Here is a 7872-nt window from a genome sequence, read left to right as displayed (position 1 = left end):
AAAAAAAAAAAAAAAAAAAAAAAGATTTGTGAGGTACCTTCTCTCTCACTTTCTCCTCTCCCTCTTGAATCTAGGCTATTGTCTATCTTTTTTCCTGTTCAAACTTCAAAGAAGGATTTGAGGTTTTGTTTTTCTTCAATCTGAGATTTTGTTTGCTATTTCTTGTGTCTCTGATTTCTCACCCCAATTTCCAGCCTCTTCTCTCTATTTGCAATGGAGTGCATTTTTTAAACTCTTATATGTGTTGCTTACTTTCCCCCTGAGATAATTTAGTACGAAGATTGCCAGAAAGATCAAATATTCTTTCAAAAGAATGATGGTATCTTCTTTTTTTTTTTTTTACCAGCATTGTGTGGTCGTCCTTTTGTTTTGACTAAACCCAATCCTCCCACATAAACCCCCACCCCCAGAAAAAAGATTAAAGAGGTTGATTAGGCTATTTAACAGGTTTCTTTGTTTTCTATTTTACCACTCTCTCTCTCTGTCTCTGGTGTTTTTATTTTCCTTGATGAGTATGATATTGTCCAACATTTCAAATCCATTCCCTTTTAAACATGCACTGCAGAGTTACCTTTCTTAGCACTGGCTCAATTTAACAACCAACTTGGTTCAGGTGATACATTTCACCTTTCAATTTTCACAGCTTTGATACTTTTTTCCTCATTGTTGAAGGAAAGTACTACTGATATGATTAAAATGTATTCAATCTTGGATTGGGGAATGGGAACTGCATACAATAGAAAGTGAATTTGTATCAAAAAGGATCTGTTTCAAGTGGCATTGAATATCAAAGGCTCTTTCTTCCTAGAAAATAGAAAGTAATTCATTCTTTTGTTTTGAACTTGTTAAAACCACACTCATAATTGATAGGATTTAATAATGATGATATTCATTCATATTTCACAGGGCTTAGTTGAGATGAATTGGGTATCTATGGCCTGTTCTTTATCCCTTTACCTATATATGTTTCATTTCAGGAATAAGATAACTGCCAAATCTCACTTCCCACCTCTTATACTTTTCTGATTTCCCTTGACTGAAAAAGGTTCCTTCGAATGAGATATTTAAATTCTAATAGTTTACAAAGTACACGCAATGGGAGAAGAAATAAGAGTTGGCATTGTTATACTTGAGGTAGCAAGTTCTGAAGTTTGGTTATGAGTTAGAACTTCAAATTTGAATTCAGAATTGAACAGAACAACAATAGAACATATAAAAGGAAAAATAAATTCTCCTTCATGGTTTGAAAGGTCCATTTTGTTATAGATTGTGCGAAGAAGGCTTGATATGTCTAGAATGAACTGGTGTTGAAAATATTTCTAAATAATCTGTTCTTTATCCTTCCACTGACACAAGAAAATCTAAAGCGATAGGAATGATGTTAACTTCACAAGCTACTTAAGTACATTTTTCTCATTTGGCTTTGATAGTTATGCAGCTCTATGGTCAAGTTAGGTTTTATCTAAATAAAATAAAGAAAAGCTTCCTCCTTGTATGATCTGAGACCATGTATTTTTTGTTGCACTTCCCTTTTTTCTACTTCACAAGCTTGTTTTCTCACTACATTCTTCCTTATTTTCTCTCTACAGCAGAAACAAGGCCTCATGGCTCCCTTTGTATATCAGTCCTTCCTTCTCTCTCTCGCTCTCACTCCTATTCTCTATGTCCTTGACCCAGCTATTTCTCTCTCACATGGCAGCTCTTCATACCTCTCTTTTGTAGGTAATTTAAAAAAGGAATTGAGGCATGAAGGCTCAAGGATATATTCTGTTTAGATCATTGAACAAATAGAAAACCCTTTGTGATAAGGAGTGGCTCCACATCCCAATCATGTGAAGGAAATAAGCTTGTTAAGGGTATTTTGAGTGAGTACACAGAATAAAACACCGAATGCTTTAGACTTCAATTAATGCTTTTGAATTTGAAAAGAAAAAAGATTTCAAAGTTATATTGTATGACATTGATGCTTAATAAAACGATTTTTTTTTTTTTTCCTTATCTTTTCCCATATGAAGATGTAGTACCTTCATGTTTCTGTTGCTTTATCTGATTAGAATTGTTGCATAAATCAGATATGCTAGGTGCATTTGCTTTCAAGTTCAAATTTTTTGGTTACGCATGGTTGCCTTATGCTTGTTCAGATTAGGACTGTTGGCTCTAGTCAATGTGATTTCTTTTATATATTTCAGTGAATTGAGTCTGACATGTTTCTTCTTTGTTGTCATTTTTATTATTTAGTTATTCAATTCTGAGGGGTACTTGAAATAATTGACCATTGCTTTTAGGATTATGACTCAGTTTTGGGGCATGTGGTTTGCTTTCAATTATATTCTATTATCATCTATATTCCCTTACTTTCTCATCTTCTCTGCTTCCATTTTATTTGGCTTTTCTCTGTGACTTTTAGTAATTTATTCTTTTAAGAAATTGTTGATATTTGACTTGATGATGCGCTCAACATCAAGATATTGAACTTTTTGACTCTGAATGGCTTATCACCATGTATGTTTTGATTTTTTTTTTTCTATAAATATATTTTTCTATGTTAGTTTTCATCATCGATGATTGGTATTGGCAGATTGATGCCAGACTATGTCTTTTTTTTCTGTGGTGTTAAGATTGATTATAGATCATTAGGTTATATTCTTTTTTTTAATTGCTGATGATTTATTGAAGATTGAAGTTTATTCCTTCGAAGTAAAAGGGACTTGTTTTAATTTTTCTAAGTGGTGGTTTTGTTGAAGTAACATTTGGATTCTTTTTACTTGCATGGTTGTGGAGACACCTCTTGCTAATGCATTTGGGGAGATGGAATTATCTAATAAGCGTTTTGCAAGGTTAGTTCAAAAAAGAAGTTGTATATGACTAAATCATTTGAAAAAGTTAACCTAAAAAGTCAATAGGATATTAGTTTTTGGCATAATGGTTCAGACATGGCCATAAGATTTGAAGTTTTTCAATGAAATTGATTGCCAAGCTGAACAAGGTTGTATGTATTCCATTATTGCATGCTTGTTAGAAATACATAGGAATTTCTTATTTATTTGTTTGTTTTTGGAAACTCTGTTACTTCCTCTAAGCACTGAGACAATATTTTTGTGTTACTTGTAGTATGAATACTTCTAATTTTGCAGGATTTTGCTCCTCTTCTCCCCCTCTCCCCCATCTCTCTTTTTATTTTACTACATTTTCTAATGATTAAGATATTGTGGAATCTAGTGGATGTTATAGTGTGAAGCATTGGATCTCATTTGAAGAAATCCAAAATGCAAGAAGCTTTTTAGATGTCTCCCTTGTAAGATTTGTTCATTTGTTATTTTATAATAATGACCATAGCTACAATACCTATCTTTATGGAGCATGCTCTTGTGCACTTGTTCTGCAAGGGTTGTCAGTTTCTCACTAGGTAACTGCTCGTGAAGCCACTGGAGAAAAGATCAATTGGCCCTTCACCTGCTCTAGCCCAAGGGAAGCTTTTCAATTGTCCTATAGAGAACTGCATAGTCTGCACTCATAGGTTTGCATTTCAGGATAACATGAGGCAGCATAGTGAAGGAGAATTCATAAAGAAAAAGAGTCGGTTAAAAGCAGAATGTTTGCAAGGAGTGCAGAAAGGAGTTTGAATTAGCATCAAAGGTGTGGAAACATTAGGATTCCCATTAAGTTACTAATCAACCTTCCCTTACCCCTTCGCTAGATATTTACTGATCCCTACGACATATTTTTAAGTCCTCTAACATGTAACTTTTGTCTATATCTTTCAACTATGATAGAACTTTGAAGTGCCTCTCTTCTGATTATCAGCGATTGGAAGACTTGGAGTGGAGGGTTGATTGGTTCTGAATTTTGTATGGGATCTTATAAGCAACTTAACCATTTTCATAAAATATTCTTTTTTAAATAGTCTATTCATCTTTTTAGGAGATAGCTTCAAGCAGTGTGATTATAATGTTGGTTTCTTAGTCATTTAATAAATTAACAAATGAATTGAAGTGTAAACTATTTGTAGCAAATGCTATATATATATATATATATATATCATGTACCCATGGACGAGATTGACACACAACCAGGTTGTTAAATCATTAAACTTGTCATTAAGAGTTTATTAAACTCCATGAGCCTATTAGCAGTTAAGTCTTCTCCCTAAGGCTGTGTATGGTAGCCAAGAAAAAAAAATGTCTGTTGGCTACCAATAGAAGGAAAGAAAAGTAAAGTTTTTTTTTTCTTGTGTTTAAGGCAAGACTTTCATTTTTTTTGTCATCACAAGAAAACTTCACTATTCCCAAGGTGAATTTTGAAATTCAAAAAAAGAATCTTCTCTTGGTTCAGGACATTCCAAACACAATGAGAATTTCCTAAAACAAGAAAATAGTACAATTTTTGTTATTTTTTCTTTTCTTCTCTTCTCTTGGCTAGCCTACACACTCTTTTTCTTGGAAAGGTACTCCAGTTATATTTATCTTTGTCCATTTACATGAGACATTGCAAATAATCAATTGTGAGATATTAAAAGCATGCATCCAAGTTCAGCACAGCACATTAACTCAATTACCCAATAGAACTGTTACAAAAAATTAATTAATTAATTAATTACCCAATAGAACTTATTAACTCACCAAGTTCAGCTAAAATCCAATCTAGATCACACATTCTCTCTCTTTCTCATACAAAAAAAAAAAAAATCAAAGTGAAATCTATCTTACACTTAACCTAAGCCTCACTAAAAAAGAATGTTTTGCAAACATGCATTTGCACATTTTTTTTTTTGCTAAAATTGTAACACCCTAATTTTACTTGTCTACCTTACTTGTGGATAGGCAAAAATACCAGGCCAAGAAGCCCATGTTGGCATAGTTGTCTACAATGAAATGCCAAGAAGGGAGAAATGACCCCACGTGCATCTGTTCAGTATGCCAATAGTACTGGAGAAATCAACAAGAAGAATGGGCAAATAGGTAATTTCAACTTGAAAAGGGGTTAAAGTATGGAGGGGATATTACAGACCAAAGGGAGCTAATTTTGGCATAACCGGTGGGAGAGAACCGTCTAGCTGATTTGCCTGGCAGAGTGTAAATTTTAGGTTTTATTTATGTGTTGTGGGCCCCACCTCTCTACCATAAAATCCTCATTTTTGCCCTTGGGTGAAGAGACTTATACCTAGTCTTACTGATAGTATTTCAATGGAATTTGAATATACTAATTTAATTAAAGACATTAACAATATATATATAATTAATCTAAGCTCCACCCAAACAGACCCTTAGCCTAATTCGGTGGAGGAGGATATAAAAGAGGGTGGGGGTATCACCGAGTACCTCATTTGAGCTGCTATTTACTATAAACAGCAAGAAGAAGAAGAAGAAGAAGAAGAAGAGAGAAGGAAAGAGATAAGTAGGAACTGGGTTACCTGAGGCAGATTTTGGTTTGATTGTGTCCACTGGTAAGTAATGTTCTCTGGTAAATTAGAATATGTATGATGATATAAAGTAGGGTTTAGGTTTTATTGCAATCAATAAGCCCTAGTGAACTAGGGTTTCACTAATTCTATTGAGAAAAGTGAAATCTGAACTAGAGATGGGACTAGTTTGGTGAAATAGGATGTTATACCTGCAGTATACTTGGGTATAATTGCTGTCCACTATTATAATTTCTGGAATTGCATAGAAATGAAAGAATTTAATGAGTCTTAATTTCATTAATTGTAAAATTTCTGTTGAACACTGAACTGGGGTGAGTTCCTACCTAAAGAAGCTACCAAAGAGTGGATTCAGCCCAAAGCAGTGGTCAAAATCAGGTCATATGACTTGATTTCACTCCACATCAGTCTAAGAAGCTCAAAGAATGCAGATATTTGGGGAACCAGTGGAACACGACCGGCTAGCCGATTGTCTGTATCCCATCGGTTGGGATTCCAGAAGCTTGTAAGGCTACTGTTTTGACCTCTGACCTTCCAAATATACTGGGGACTTGTAAAACATGGGTAAACAAGATAGTATGGCCTATTCCCACCCTGAATTGACACCTATCAAGAAGGGTTAGACATAAGGATACCCCACTGAATCTAAACTTTATAATAAGGTTTTAATGATATAATTGATGATTGAAATATGCTATGGAATAGGGAATCTGACTTGCAGTGTGAGAACCTACCCAGTTCAGAAAGGAGAATTTTCTAATTCTGAATACTAAGGTGAGCGGGTGCTTTGATTTTGTTTATGGAGTGTTTTTCAGTTTAACCTCACGTGCAATTCATTTGATGTGTGCATATACCTATTATCTATGTTGTTGTTGGTTGTGGACAGAGAAGGTCGGAACAGGTAAGGCAGGTAAGTGGGAACACTGATGAGTTCCCAATGTGCTTTGCATTAGTGTAATATGGATGGTGGATGTGCATCATATAGACATTGTGGGTTAGAACATCACCACCCGAGTGTGGGATAGGTATTGACTAATCCCGATATATGTGGTTGCCTGATCAGTAGTACACTTTCATGGTACGACGTACTGTACCTAAGACAGATGACAGTAGGATACGATGTACTGTATGCTTGACTACCCGGGGTTACTAACCTAGGGGTTAACCGGGGGACTGAGGCTCTGACCGAGACTGGCTGACTCCTGCTTGCAACTAGCTTATATTCCTGAGGCCCAACGTACAGGGTAGGGAATACCACCTACGCTACGTAGCACTATACCCTTGATTATCAGACTTAGTAATGGACTAGGAAGTAGTGTAATGTTAAGTGAATTCATGAGCATCATTTATCTGTGTGGAGCATGTATTGCATCATTTGTATTATGTGTGCTTGCTTGCCCCACCCCCTCACTGAGCATGACATACTCACCCCTCTTATTTACTTTTTTAGATGATAAGGCTAGTATTTTGCTGACTCCTTGCTCTGCTCATGAGACAATGGCCCTGAATCACTTGACCCATTTTTCAAAGGATGAGGCCGACCATGGACCCTACTGTGACTGTAACGACTGTGCCTACGGAGGCCAGTACTACTGAGGAGTAGAGAATTATCCTTACATTGTCTTTTGTGTATATACTTCCGTTGAGAGCACTCTGATGTCTATAATTGTATATAGTTACTTGTAAGAAGTTATACTTTTGTGTAAATATTCTTTTGAGAAAAATGTACATATATGTGTTCTTTCATTTGGATAATTGTAATATAAAGTATCACTTAGAGACATTGGAAGTGATTATGCAATATATTTTGCATATGGACTGTTTATATCATTAAGAACTCTGATTTATAGTTGTGTGTTGTGGTGATATGAGCCTCCCTGAGTTTAGATCCTGAGGAATCAGGCTGATTGGATAGGTAAGGTGTCCAGTGCCACATTCCTTGGCCTAAGTAGAGGTAGGGTGTGACAAGTATATATATATATATATATATATACTTCTCTCAACCAACACATAGTGGGTGAGCTGATTATGTACCCATAGGGACGCATTCATTTTCCTTTCGATTTCTCATCAGTAAGGATATCATATTCTCTCAACCAACACTAGTGCTTCATTGATAATCATATTAGATCTATGAAGTCAGATGTCATATTCTTATCTGAAACAAAAAAATTTTATCACAGCTCTTTCAAGCTTTCACACAACCTCAAATTGTATGATCACTCCTACTTTATTAACAGCTCAGGAAACACTGGAAAAAGGGAGGTATATGGCTCCTTATTATGTCTCAGCTCTCTTACAAGTTTGTTTCCTCTGGGTCCTATTTCTTTACCATTTTCTTTGAACCCTCTTTGGAATTACCATTTCGATGGGCCCTCATATGTTTGTACATACCCCCACACCCTAATCCCATAATAGAGTGTTGGACCGAATTGGATTCACATCTCTCCTTG

The 7872-nt window shown here is 35.3% G+C and overlaps 1 long non-coding RNA gene across 1 annotated transcript; it reads left to right on the top strand.

The window, feature by feature from the left end:
- The first annotated feature begins 5327 nt into the window (after positions 1–5327).
- LOC122069117 lies at positions 5328–7285 on the top strand. Its single transcript, XR_006137377.1, has 3 exons — positions 5328–5443; positions 6125–6193; positions 6870–7285. It is a non-coding gene; the product is annotated as an uncharacterized LOC122069117 (long non-coding RNA).
- Positions 7286–7872: the final 587 nt, after the last annotated feature.

Source organism: Macadamia integrifolia, unplaced genomic scaffold (genome assembly GCF_013358625.1).
Source record: "Macadamia integrifolia cultivar HAES 741 unplaced genomic scaffold, SCU_Mint_v3 scaffold536, whole genome shotgun sequence".
Taxonomy (NCBI): Eukaryota; Viridiplantae; Streptophyta; class Magnoliopsida; order Proteales; family Proteaceae; genus Macadamia; species Macadamia integrifolia.
This window is presented reverse-complemented; position numbering and strand designations above follow the sequence as displayed.